This window comes from Chelonoidis abingdonii, chromosome 4 (genome assembly GCF_003597395.2).
Source record: "Chelonoidis abingdonii isolate Lonesome George chromosome 4, CheloAbing_2.0, whole genome shotgun sequence".
Lineage (NCBI taxonomy): Eukaryota > Metazoa > Chordata > Testudines > Testudinidae > Chelonoidis > Chelonoidis abingdonii.
In genome coordinates this window covers 146,718,981-146,734,062 of record NC_133772.1, presented here as the reverse complement: position 1 = coordinate 146,734,062, position 15,082 = coordinate 146,718,981, and the positions used below count along the sequence as shown (strand labels likewise).

Genomic DNA, 15,082 nt, shown 5'->3' with positions numbered 1-15,082 from the left:
AACAGAGACAGACAAAAGACCACACACCCAAAACTTCCCTCCCTTGAGATTTGAAAAATCTTGTTTCCTGATTGGTCCTCTGGTCAGGTGTTTCATTCCCTTTGTTAACCCTTTACAGGTAAAAGAAACATTAACCCTTAGCTATCTGTTTATGACACCTATACTATACTATTTAAGGTCTCACTGCAAGAAAAAGCCTCTTGGGTAAAGTCACCTGTTAGTTAAGAGAATATCCTTTTCCATGATGGCAAACCTAATATCAGTATAGGTGACTAAAAAAATTAACCGTAATATTTCCTCCTTGCAATCATTGCTGATTTCTCCCAGATTCAGTGGCATCCAGAGATATTACAGTATTTCTTAGGCAGTTTTTAATTACTTTTTGTACACTGAACACAATGAAACCTATACAGTATCCTTTACCCTTATTTTGTTTATTCCCCAATACAAAAGATACAGTATTAGACATTAAAGTATGTATTAGTAATTATATTCACACAGAACTTTCCAATAACTTGTCAAGCCCATCTGCTGTGTTCCCTGTCTACCTGCCATTTGTGTGTCTGCGCACACATGCCTGCCTACCTTTGTATATTTATCTGTAAAAGTTACACACATTACTGTGAAAATAAGCATATGCCATAATCATTGCATCTTGGCAGGCACGGGTAGTGAAGTTCAATATAGCATGTTTCTGTTCCAAATCAGTAACTGTATTACTGGGTCATGCTGAAATTTGACATCAGTATTCTATAATATTTTAATACACAGATTCTAAGGTTGTGTTTACAATTTTCCCTGCATGTTTTAATTATTTAAACATTCTACCAAATTTAATTAATTCAAAAGCTATTTTATTACAGATTAACTGGAAACTACACAGATGTAGATGCAGCAAATGCCAACCTACTATTATTATATAGTTACAGATATCACTCTTAGCCACACAGTAGGGGTTTTGCATTGCAAAGCTAATACAACCTAGATTAGTATTATTAATGTCCACTGTGTGCTAGGCAACTGAACCAGAACCATTAGTTGGCACTGCTAAACAGTAAATGGGGATAAATTTACATAATTTTCAAATTAATATTATAGGGCCATTATACCATTTTAATAATGGCCAACTCATTGTAGAAAGAGATGCAACTTCTACTTCTGGGGGAATTCTGTGCCAAAAACTTAAAAATTCAGCAAAATTTTGCATATTTTATTTGTCAAAATAACACTATATAATCATACCAGTTTCAATTATTTTGGTAATTTATTTCAAAATAACTATCAGCAACTATGTCTGTAACAATACAGGTACAAAAAATATTTCCCAGGGAGTAGAGAGTTAAAGAAACCCCTATAACAACCCAGTTTTGGTTTCTTTGCTCTCTCCCCACAGAGCCAAGCCAGGGGACCAGACCAACACCCTCTGCCCCTAGCCCTAGGGCACCCCTCAGCCCAGACAACCACACCCCCTCCCTGCCAGAGCCCAGCTGTGCCCCCCCAAGCCCAGACACTCACACCTCCTCCCCCTACCCCCAGAATCCAGCCATGGGGCACCTGCCAACTCAGACACCCACACCCCCTACACTCCCAGAGTCCAGGGATCCAGAGGGAGAAACAGCCTGATGCTAGGTTCCTGACTTGTGTGGAGTTCCCTACACACCGTCTCCTCCTTTCAGGGCATGCCGGGAACTAGGGTGACCAGATAGCAAATGTGAAAAATCAGGACAGGGTGGGGGGGATAATAGGATCCCATATAAAGACCCAAAAATCGGGACTGTCCTTATAAAATCAGTACATCTGGTCACCCTACCGGGAACTGCAGCTGCGCAGAACCCTCCAGCTCCCTCCTTTCCTCTCCTCAGTGGTGTTTTCTATGTGAGAGCTGAGGTCTGCCAGGTCCAGCAGCTGCCAGTGGCAGCCAGCAGCTCTGAAGCCCATTTCTCTGGGGGGAAAAGGAAATTCTGTGCAGAACATTAATTTCTGCACAGATTCTGCATTGCTCAGTGGCACAGAATACGCTCAGGAATAAACTTCAAAAACATAAACCAACAGTAGTCCAGTAAAGAGTCCTTGTCATAATTACTGATAAAATTCCCAGACGTTAGGAGCCTGAGCCCAGAAGACAGTCTAAATAAATACGAACCAGACCTAACTGCTGTTTTCAAATATATACACAAAGACAAAAAAAAAAAATCTTTCTCTAGCTATCAAATGCTACAGTAAAACTGCCACTCTCTCCAGTTCATCTCAAATTAACCATTAGCAGAGTCACTTTTATACAAGATGGTCAACCTGATGTTAGGTGGACATCACTGACAATGCTCAGAGAATTCACCATTATTCATATTTTGGTTGCAGCAAAAGTCTTAGGATACGTCTACACTGCAAAAACCAGAGGTAAATTTTTAACTCAAGTTAGCTATCCTGGGTTAAAACAACAGCAACACAAGGCAACTCAGGTTTTAACTTGAGTTAGCAGCTCGAGTTCAACTCCAGGGTTCCCTATAGGCTTCAACTCCAGCATCTAAACTGTTTTGCTGTTTTAACCAGAGTTTGCTAACTCAGGTTCAGAACACATGCACACACACACTTATTTTGCAATGTAGAGACACCTTTGGGTTGAAACTCTGTCCCTACTGGAGTGAATGGGAGTACTGCCATTGCAATCAGTGGAAACAGGACTTTACCATTACAGTCTAACTGGCAGTAAGCCAGCTGTTCAAATTATGGAAAGGAACCATCTGATCAGTAGTGTACTCTCCAAGAGAAACAAGTGGAGAAGAAACCCATCTGGCAGGAAAATCTGCATTTCATTATATGTTTATACATGTTAAAGGGGTAAGTCTAAATGTGCTGCTCAGTAAATGAGGTTATCCAAATACACTGATTATGAACTAATATAAATAATGTTACAAGAGCCATTTTAACAAAAGTGTCTTTGCACCTACAGTACACAGGTCAAAGAAGCATTTATACCACAGCACATTCTTGTTATCTACAGTAAATCCAGAACTAAGTTCAATGTGGGAATACGGGTAACATGCATTCTTCAGCCCACTATGAAGTTCAGGAAACACCAGGTCCAGATAATCCTGTACCAACAACACTTATCTACACGTTATTTACACATTTCAAAAAAATGGCACTTCTAACTTTGGCAGCAGAGATTCAAAAAAGAATGTTCTGGAGGTCTCATTCATAGGCTCCATTGTTTTTATAAAATATAACATTTACTAATACAGTATGAGCAGAGTACTTATAAAATTATATATTTTATTATTTTCATTGGATTGAAGTTCAGCCTGGTGCAGAGATCACACACAAGGCACTCTACCTCACCGAAATCCTACAGTCGGGCTACAGCAGTGGACCCACGTGCTGGTGGCCCCAACACCACTCACCCATTGGCACAAATGGTCTTATCAGCCAATGTGCAGACAGGGTGGGTCAGCAAGGAAGCAATGGGTTCTAAACTTACACTAATCCACTGCCTTAATACCCCACATAAATAGCATGGAAGGATTGTGGACACTATTCCAGTCATAGAATGGAGCAAATCCCATGCCATCCCATGCCATGGAGCCTCGTTTAGGGATGAGTGAATTTCAGCTCCCATGCACTTCACCAGATTATTTCTGTAAGTGAGGTAACTTTCATCTTTACTGGCTCGCATGCCAAATTCAGTAAATCCCAATAGGTTTCCTCAACATTAATACAAACTAGCTGGGTTCTACTGTATAATATTCTACAACAACTTTTCTTATCAATATTTTTATTTTTCTTCAAGTAATGACATTCCAAAACAAACATTTTATATATTTAAGGTTGTAAAGGAATAAATCAGTTAATTTAAAATATTAGATCATTTTAGCTACAAAATCAACCACGATTTTTCACCCATGCACCAACAATTCCCTTACCAGGGACCATCTAGACAAAAACATCCAGGACTATTATACAAAAACATGAAATTACAAGGAGTCATTCTAGAAAAGGTATAAACAAACCTGTAAAAACTAAGAGATATCTGAAAACTGAAGAGTGGACTCCTGGAAACACACACAGGCAATCAAACAATTCTGTAAGAGGGGCCTTGGTACAAAGATATCTTTCTTACATACTTGATATGAGCAAGCTGTCTTCATAATATCAGCAAAGTCCATAAAATTTGCAAAGCAATGTTTTACATGGCTCAGGAACCCTCCGTGGTTCTCAACCACTTGTTACTGGAGACACAAGCTGAAGTGTCACAGTATTTCCTCCTATCTATTAAAGAGGTAACTCTGCTTCCCTCTCGAGTATCAGGAAACACAGGTTCACACCACAAGGGTGAGTAGGTATCAACTGAAAAACAGATCACAACCGAGAAAGACTAGTTGGGTGAGTATTACTGGCGGAGAATAGCCACTGAGAAAGGCGAATAACACAAATCAGAATTGTATAACTGAACAATCCAAATAAGAAATTTGAAAATCACTGTAATGCTTTATTGTACTATTAGGAGGACAAATTCAAATATTAATTTGGATAATTTCAAAACAAACAATATTTATCATAAAATATTAAGAAATATAAAAAGCAGAAAAATGGGCATCGTAGGGGAATATGACTCAGTTTTACTAACCAAAGAGCAAGATAACTTAATACACATATGGGCCCCATCTAGGAATTTTGAATATGCTAGAGATCAATAGCTCATTAAAAAATAAATCGACCTTTTCTTAAATAATAATAGCTTTTAGAGCATTATTTTTTATATATTTACCAACACAGGTGCTGTTTACGAGCATTTTTTTTTTTATCTGACTATAGCTAAAAGAGATTCTAAATATTTCTTAAAATTAAAGGCAGAGCCCTTTGACAGAGTATTTACCCTGAATCCAGTTAAATAGTGGAGGGATTAAAATTCTTCACTGGAGAGAAAGAAGAGATCGTGTTCCACCCCATGAAGAGACTGCATGAGCTGCCAAACCTGGAGGGAAGGGGCTTCAGCTGTGGATCATTAAGAGGCAGCCATAATAATAATGGGATTTATATTGGAGAACATAGCATTTGGTAAGAAAGAGCTGCACTTTCTCATGTGGACCAGAAAGAACTTGGAACTAATTACCCTGAAGCTAAGGAGCCAGGCATTTTTGTGTTGGTTTGTTTTGCTACACTGCTGAAAAGGGAATTCCTTTGTTTTTCTCTTTGTCCAAAAGGAGAAATGCTGCTCTAATGTGACTGCTAAATACGAGGCACTTTTATTTTCCCCACCCAAGACTGGGTGTCACAACTTCATCCCATTCAGTTCCCCACCCCTAATCCTGCCCTACATGTACCCCCTCACCCCCCCCCACATCAAGTTAGCAAGACATTTATTTTCTTAATACTAATAAATATAAATAACTTTAGACATAGCTCTTTATATAGTTCTGTACAGCTGCGGTCACAAGAAACAGGAATGAAAGTTACCAACTAAAATACAGCATCCTGCTACTTCACGGTACACATAACTGTGGACAAATGTTTTTTCTTTTTATTTTGTTGTTTGGGGGCAATAAGTGTTTGTTGTTTTACCTTGCCCAATGTACAGGGACTCAAGATGAGTGCTTTTTCCAACCTGGTGCAAAAATTATGTAACACCAAGCAATGAATAGTTTAAAACTTGTTTTAAACAGGGGAATAAAAAAAAACCTGTCCTTACCTTACTAAGTCTCTTAAGTAGCAGTTTCCCTGTTCTGCCTCACATCCTGAGCCCATGGCTAGGCAAGCACTCTCTCTTAATTTTTCTCATCAGTGGCTCTCCCCCATCTTCTTTATCATTACTCTAATGAGCTCCTAGTTAACCCCTTCCCCACTTAATGCACCGTGGGGCAGGGGTATACCCTATCAAAAGCAGTTTTGTTTTTTTGAGGGGTACTAAAATAAATATAAAAACAAAACAACTCCACCCACCTCTAAACATTTGGGGGTCTGTAAGAGAAGCCATTTTGGAGTTATAAAAGCCAAACCACCAATGACAGAAACATTTCTTTTTTTTTTTTTTTAAATGCGTCATAGAAAACTTCTTTTCTAATGTTTTCCAAACCTCCCAAAAATATTCTATGCTGGGCTGAGATGTGGCATACGAAATTTCAATTGAATTGGTTTTTTTTTTTAAAGTTAAGCATCAGTCTTTTTTAATTACTGTTGTAATACATGGATGCAATACATGCTATTAGCCAGGATGGACATAGATGCTGTCCCTAGCCTCTGTTTGACAGAAGCTGGGAAGCGATGGGATGGATCACTTGATGATTATCTGTTCTATTCATTCCCTCTGCGGCACCTGGCACTGGTCATTGTCGGAAGACAGGATACTGGGCTAGACCGACCTTTGGTCTCACCCAGTATGGCCATTCTTTGTGCTTTAACTGCAGAAGTGTATTTTTTCTAAACAGAAACATTTCCATAGAGAGAATGTATATTCAAAACAGATGAATACTAGAAAAGCTTCTGGATTTAGAATTTTGGAATCAAAGGTTTGGAAAACTAGAAATTTACCCTACCTTTAAAAGCCAATTTGCTCCTATTTCACCAATGAAAATTATCATTTGCTGGAATCCTTTAGAGATTACTCCATTTCTGATTTTTGGAGGAGGTGAGAGACTCCCTGGCATGATAACACAGACCTCAAAAGCTGTCCCAAAATTTCAACAAAAAGTTTATTGAAAGAAAAATTAATATTAATAGAATTTATTTTTCCTTCTGAGAGCAAAGAGAAATAAATGTAATACCAACACTGTACATTTTAGGTTCAAATTTTGCCCATGTAACATGCAGCTCCCTCTGAAAACCCTAAAGCAGAATACAGCTCTTGCCATTTAATGTTACTACATACAAAAAAAAAAAAAAATCTGTAGCCAGAAATTAACGGTGGGGGGGGGGGGGGAAGAGTTCAACATGCAATTAATAATTATTTATATTAATACTAATCTTAAAAATGCTGGGTCCAATCCATCAATCATGCAAAACTCATATCTGAATAAAATGTGCATAAGCAAGGACCACAGAACTGGGACTTCATTTCCAAGCTCAACAAAAACAGTTACATTTGGGTTTGATCCTACATTTCTAAGAATCTACAACTCCCAAAGTAGCGGGAATTTCAAGTGCACAATAAATGCAGGATCAGGCCCTTAATTTAAGTCAACTTTCCCCCCCTCTTGCTTGAATTCATCAGATAATATAAAAAGAAATAATAGTAACTGAACATGTTAAATGATCAGTTTGATTCACAAACAGAACTGGAAAATTCTACATTATGAAAATAAGGCTGCCAGAGGAGACTAGAATGCACCATTGTTAATAATGAGGGGGGGGGAAGTAATTCCAAACATAAATACTAATCCAGAATGTAGGAAGTACTGGCTTATTTTCAATAACATACAGTACTTTATGGATTAGCACAGCAGATTTAGTGGACCACCAAATCTGAAAAACAAAGGGTTTTACAGCTCAGAAACAATATTTGTTTGGATGGGGATAGATATTCAATGCCTGTGTGTTTGTGCAGAAGCGGACGTCCACATAGGCAAAATATTTCAGGATCAGGCCCACCCACTAAAAAATTTAAATGACACTGACAGCAACACAAACCAATACAAATTCCTCTCTCTCTCTCTCTCTCTCACACACACACGCACAGCTACACAAATCACACCTCACACAGACAGAAGGCCTCTATTCTCAAGCACACACAGCTTACCACTACCACAATTACCGAATATCACAGACAAGCATCCCAACCTTAACTCTTCGCTCCCTTTGTCTTGCCACTACAATCATTTACCAGATTATTTTTCACCCCAATGCTAGGAGTTGTAAATATCTGATGTAGAAGTTGGTTGTGCTGCAAGAGGGTAGTTTGGTAAAAGAGTTGTACATAAAAGGGAGATTAAACCCAGCAATAGGAGGCTGGCTTCCGTGGGTGAGATGTCATTGTGTGTCAGCTGCTGCAAGTGAACCCTCCTCTGCTGAAAGATAAAATCGGACAGAAAGGTGTGACTCCTGAGAGAAGGTTTTATGGACATCTGCCCATCCTCCATCAATCAGGTACGTGTGCAGCTAGCTCCCTCCACATTCCATGTGCCCTACTCTAACCCCCAATCACGCTTCATGAGCCTAGATCCTTATGTCAAGCTTCTGTGGACAGCACAAAAAACTTTCAGTTATAATGTAAACAGCAATTAAAAAGTTACTCAAAATCCAACAATTATTTTAAAAAACAAAGCCATCCTACCCACTGCACCAAATCTTCTCAGGATTTACTTCTTTACCACATTTTTTAGGCAACATCAGTCAACAATGAAAACATAGAATCATAGGGTTAGAGGGAACTGCCAAAAAACCCAGCTACCCACCATGTCGATTCTATTCTGGGTGCGCGTGCACCCACGTGTGTGGTCGCAGATTTTTGTCTTAGTGGTATCTGTAGGGTTGGCTGTTGTGCCCCCTCGAGTGCCGTGCTCATGCATTTGCCAGCTCATAGCAGTAGCAGATGCAGGCCGTGATCCAGGACAAAATTCTTTGAGCAGACACGAGGTGACCCTTCATTCTGTCTGCCACTGTAACGAACAGCTGCGTTGACTTACGAAACAGCTTTGTCCTGTCTATGTAAAAGGCCAGCACCTTCCTGACATCCAGAACATGCAGCCTGCATTCTTCATCTGACATATGAGGCTTTGGAAAGAAGACAGGTAAGTATATGTCCTGGCCAGCATGAAACTGGGAAACGACCCTGGGCAGAAATGTCGGGTGCATTCCCAGCTGGACCTTATCCTCAAAGAATACCGTACAAGGTGGTTCTGAAGTAAGCAAGGTAAACGCTATCACAACCATGAACAAAACCGTCCAGGAAAGAAGCAGTAGAGAGCAGGAAGCCAGGGGCTGGAAGGCGGGGCCCATGAGTCTTGACAGCACGAGATTCAGGTCCCAGGGAGGGATGGGATCACAGATGAGCGAGTAGAGATGCTCCAGACCTTTCAACCAGGTCATCATATTATGAGCGAAGACCAACCTGCCTTGGAACGGAGGATGGAAAGCCAAAACAGTGGCCAGGTGGACTCCGATCAATGACAAGGACAAACCTTGAAGTCTGAAGTGCAGAAGATAATCCAGGATCTCCTGAAGCAAGGCCTGTGAGACCTGGATATGCTGTTCCAAGGCCCAGCACATTAACCTTTTCCATTTGGCCAGGTAAGCCGCTCTGGAGCAGGGTTTCCTGCTACCCAACAAGCCCGGCTGAACCCAGGCCAAGCATTCCTGTTGGTTTGTGTTTAGTCATGCAGTAGCCATGCTGTCAAGTGTAGCCCCGTCAGGTTCAGATGCAGAAGGCTGCTGTGGTTCTGGGACAGCAGATCTGGCCAGAAGGATAGCTGCAGCAGGGCGGCTACTGAAAGGATCAGCAGCATGCCGAACCAGTGCTGGGGAGCCCACTCGCTGTGTATTAGGATAACTTTCATCCTGTCCTGCTTGATCCGCACAAAGACCCTGTGAATCAACAGCACTGGTGGGAAGGCATACATCAGAGCCTCCGACGACACGATGAGGCACGCGTCTGACAGGGAGCCCCTGTTCATCCTCCGAATCAAACTGAACACATGGCATTTCCTGTTCTGCTTGGACGTGAACAGGTCCACACGGGATGTCCCCTACCTCTGAAAGATTATAGTGACTACTTGTGGTGAGATGAGAAGATCCTGCTGAGGTGATCTGCTAATACACAGCTACCGGATGAATGGCATGCTGAACACAAAAGTCCCAAAGGCGGAGAGCTTCTTGGCAAAGGGCCAACGATCTGGCTCTGCCCTTCTTGTTGATATAATACATTGCTGTGGTATTATCCGTCAGGGCTTGCACTACCTTACTATTCAGATGGGGCAAGAAAGCCTGGCAAGCCAGGCGAACCGCTCTGAGCTCCCTGACGTCAATATGGAAGGCCAGAGCATCCCGCAACCAGAGGCCCTCAGTCCTGAGCTCGCCCAGGTGGGCTCCCCAGCCCAGGTCCAAAGCATCAGAGACCTGGATCAGCAATGGGGCCATGGCAGCTAAGGAAACTCCCTCCAACACCAACTTGGGATTCAACCACCAATCCAGGGACGACTAGATGTGATCTGCCATCTTGACTATTCGGTTTAGGCCTGTTGGGAATGTAGACTGATGCAAGCCACGCTTGCAGAGACCAGAGATGGAGCCAGGCATGACTGGCCACATATGTACATGCAGCCATGTGGCCCAACAACCATAAGCCGATGTAGGCCATAATGAGCAGGTGGTTCTTCACATGGGAGATCAGGTCTGACATGGCCTGAAAACGCGCTTACGGAAGGAAGGCTCTGACTCGCAGGGAGTCAAGACCCACCCCGATGAACTCTATTCACTGGACTGGCCTTAAGGTGGATTTTTTCTTGTTTATTAACAGGCCCAGGCCACAGCAGATGAAACGCACCAGATGGAGGCTCCTCTGTACTTATTCCCGAGATCTGCCCTTGATGAGGCATCGAGGAGTCCAGGTCTTACCATATCTTGATGACTGACTCAGGTAAGCAGCCACTGGCACCATACATTTTGTGAACAACTTTGGGGTCGAGAGGCCAAAGGGTAGCACCGTGAATTGAAAATGGTGTCTGTCCACTATGAAACAGAGGAAATGTCTGTGACCTTGGAATATGGAAATAAGCATCCTTCAAGTCAAGGGCGGCACACCAGTCTCCCACATCCAGAGAGGGGATGATGGAGGCCAGGGAGACCATACAAAACTTCAACTTCCTGAGAGACTTGTTGAGGCAATGCAGGTCCAGAATGAGTCTGAGGCCCCCTTTTACTTTCAGGATTAGGAAGTCGCAGGAATAGAACCCCTTTCCTTTCATGTCCCAAGGGACCTCCTTTGGGGGGTCTTGGCGGCTGGCTCACCCTCACAGGGAGCCTTTGCCGCTTCCTGTGGCACATGCGGTACCAGTCGTGTGGGTGGAGGCCTCTGCTCTCTTGATCCCAGGGGAGCTTGGGAAGGTATCAATGTCACCACAAGTTTGGGTCCCCTACCACTCCCAGGAGTCAGTGGTGGATCCTTTAAGGGGCTATGAGCCCTGACTGAGGAGGCAAGCCCGCATGGCTCTGGAGTGGCTTAGTGGCCCAAACTGGGTCCTTTGCTTGATGCCCCATAGCCTCTCTTACCCACTGCCAGGGAGCTGTGCTTCTTAGTTTTCTTTCTGGGCACCAGAGCCAGTGAGCAGTGCTGGGCAGAGCCGGTGCTCGGGGTATGCTGCGCACAGAGGCCAAGGTACTAGGGGTCGAGTTCAGCCGAGATTGCTCAAAAGCCATTTGGAAGGCAGCCTCCATGAATAGAGCCCTCAAACAAATATCACTCTCTTTCTGGGTCCTTGGTTGAAAATTTTTAGAGCTACAACACTTGTCCTTAACATGTGATCCCCCCCCAAGCACTTGAGGAAGTTGCTGGGGCGGGGTGATTTACAGGCATAGCAGGCACATAACGAGAGTTTTATTTTTCAGTTTATATAGTACCTAGCAGACTCCAGATGCACAAAATAAAAAAATATACACAAGTTTAGAAAATATCAAGAGCCAGAGCTATAATACTGTCAGGCAAGAGTCCATTAATAGACTCCACATTAAAGCTATTCTTGCCCATGTCTCACCTACTCACAAAGGTCAATTGCATGATCATTTCATTATGGGTGACTGCCAGTGAAGCTAAGAACTTTAATCCCATATAGATATTTTAGCATAATGAAGCAAAAAATGTTCTAATGCAAGCATAGAAGAGTCCAGCAGAAGGCAACAAAAATTATTAAAGGGCTGGGGCACGTGACTTATGAGGAGAGGCTGAGGGACCTGGGATTATTTAGTCTACAGAAGAGAAGAATGAGGGGGAATTTGATAGCTGCTTTCAACTACCTGAAAGGGGGTTCCAAAGAGGATGGATCTAGACATTTCTAACTAGTACCAGATGACAGAACAAGGACTAATGGTCTCAAGTTGCAGTGGGAGAGGTTTAGGTTGGATATTAGGAAAAACTTTTTCACTAGGAGGGTGGTGAAGCACTGGAATGGGTTACCTAGGGAGGTGGTGGAATCTCCTTTCTTAGAGGTTTTTAAGGTCAGGCTTGACAAAGCCCTGGCTGGGATGATTTAGTTGGGGATTGGTCCTGCTTTGAGCAGGAGGTTGGACTAGATGACCTCCTGAGGTCCCTTCCAACCCTGATATTCTATGATTATATGGTAGGCCTGTTACAGTCTGTGCAGGGCTTAAACCCCGGGAACCGGGGCATGCCCCGCCTGGGGCTAAGTCCCTAATGGGACTAACTTCTAACTACATTTAACAACTACAGTAAACAATTATTTACAAGGCCCTAAGGCTCAAAGTCAGAAGAGACAAAACTCTCCAACTAACCACCATGGGCGGTAAGAAGGAAATGAGAGGGCGTAGGGCTGGTGCACCTGATATACATAGATTCCCCTAAGGCAAAAATCTCCGATGACCTCACACGTGGGCGTGTGGACACCTAGAATGGAATCAACATGAACAAGCACTTGAAGAAGAAGAATCTCAGACAGAGCAATATTCAAAGTATTCCTATTAACTACGTAAGAGACACCAAACAGAAACTATACAAAAATTCAAATGGAATTAAAAAAATCTGAAGCAATGCTTCAATATTCCTAAAGTTGAAGGAAGCTACAGTTAAATATGTAAGAAGTGTTCATATATTGTTTCCTGCCTCCCCTCTTTAAGGAAACTCACATTCCTTGGATCAGCAGCATAGATACTGTCCCAGTCTCAGTTTACTAAGGTACCGCAGTAAGTGATATACCAATGTTTGTGTGAACTCCACCGTCTGTGAATATGTGCATTAGGTGGAGGTGGAGGTGGACGTAATAGTAAGACATACATATTGATTTACATTCATAATTCAACGGTGACTAAAGCAAAAACAATTCCCTACTCACACAAACAGGATGGCAAATAATTCCTTTCAATTAAGCAATCATTACAGTCAAAATTGTTCATGCTTTTAGTCTTATTCAGCCTCTACTTCCTCCCCACCCATTTTATTTACATTATTATTTGTTATGCAGATAGTGACAGGAATATGGTATCAACTTTAGAAATGCAGACATAGTTCATGTCTCAAAGGGTCTATGTGCTAGAGAGATGACCTCATATGTACACAAGGAAATGGAAAGACTTCTTCAGTAAATCCAACCTATTTCCTTTTTTCATTCTTCCAGATTTTTTTTTCCCCTCTCCATTTTATTGACACTCATGCCTTCTCCAATATTTTACCACATGGTTGCCTCCCCCCGCCCCCCAAAAAACTATCACACTAGAAAGAAGAAAGCTATAGTGCCTGAATCACAAATAATTTACACAAGCATTTGAGAAAGCATTTACACAAGCATTTGAGAAAACAGTCTCAAACTTCACAGATTTATAACAAATTCTCATTCATTTTTTTTTTATAGCAAAGGCAAAGACTTAAGGGGAAATCCAAAAATGATGCTGTTTTCCTTCCTTTTTAGTTCATATTGTATCTTGTGTTTCCAACTTACTTGGATTTCTGAAAAATCAAACCACTATAAATAAGCTATTTTACAATAAAACATTTGCATTCTATTTGAAATACCACATATAAACAATAATGACAGTATTATTATAAGAAAATAATTCTAATAAATATATTTACATACAGACAGATTTTGTACTTCAAAGTTAAAAAATGGCATTGCTGATCTTTATTCAGATGCTCATGCGTAAACTCAAACAGATTTATATTTCTGTCTACCTCCTCTAGTTCCTTACACTTCAAGCGAAAGAAGAAACACAACCATGGTCCTAAAAAGAAGGCTGCTCTCTGGCATGTTGAACTACCAGCTCCAACTTCACTCAAGTGTTTAGGATGTAAACGTACAATAAACATAGAGTCCTTTCATTGTGCGTGTGTGTGTGTAATCCCTACCCACTTGATTACTGCACAATAACACTTGTGAACAAATATAAAATTTCATTCCTAAATTACACTGACATCGATTTATGCACAGGCAGTGCTCAATAAGCTGATTAAGCAACAAAACATGATAGGACATGAATTGCGATGTTACTGATTAATGCCTATGTATTGTTAGCCACAAGGCTGACAGCCTCATGCAACCAATAGCAACTAAGCATGAGTAAGAATCTTTATCCTCTGAACACCTTTTAAAACAGAGTATTGTTTACATAAAAGGCATGTTGAGCAATTCTGTTTTTCCTTAGCTTTGCCTATTTTACATACTGCTTTTTAAAAGCTTTTTTAAAACAGAATTTCTCCAAAAGTTTTCTTTTAGAAAGACAGAACTGAGTTACAATTCTGCATTTGCAGAAAATGAGACCCATCAGTCACAAGATATGCCAACAAGCTTTCTTTCAGCAATTCATTACTCATATTAAAGTGTATTACTCATATTGAAGTCCCTAAGAGATCGGGATTTGCTAGCACATTGTTGATCACATCTCCCAATTCGTACAACTGTATGTCAAAATTAGAAAGCAACACTTAAGGTGTTTGTACCTAGCAGAATTATATGACACTGACTTTTCAACATCTCATCAGTGCCTCTAAGACTGCATTTTCGCTTTTGTGAGGGTGGCTTGTTTACTTAACTTTTGGTGATCATTTACTTGGTTTTTTACAGTTTTAAGACCATTTGTCAGAAAAAAATAAAATCACAGAAACTGATTGGGGCAATTAATGAAAAGACGTGTTAAACATTACCACAGTCAGTGACTACATACTGTAACACAGAGTCAGTGGGAAAACTATGCTGTAGCAAAACACAGATAGTTTGGCACATATCTACGGGTATGTCTACACTACGGGATTATTCCAATTTTACATAAACCGGTTTTGTAAAACAGATTGTATAAAGTCGAGTGCACGCGGCCACACTAAGCACATTAATTCGGCAGCGTGCATCCATGTACCGAGGCTAGTGTCAATTTCTGGAGCGTTGCACTGTGGGTGGCTATCCCGTAGCTATCCCATAGTTTCTGCAGTCTCCCC

General features: G+C 41.4%; 1 protein-coding gene across 8 annotated transcripts in view; it reads right to left on the bottom strand.

Moving 5' to 3' along the window:
• The window catches only part of PPP2R5E (protein phosphatase 2 regulatory subunit B'epsilon), a 131,977-nt gene that overhangs the window by 69,948 nt on the left and 46,947 nt on the right, over positions 1–15,082 (bottom strand). The gene's annotated exons all lie outside the window — the stretch shown is intronic.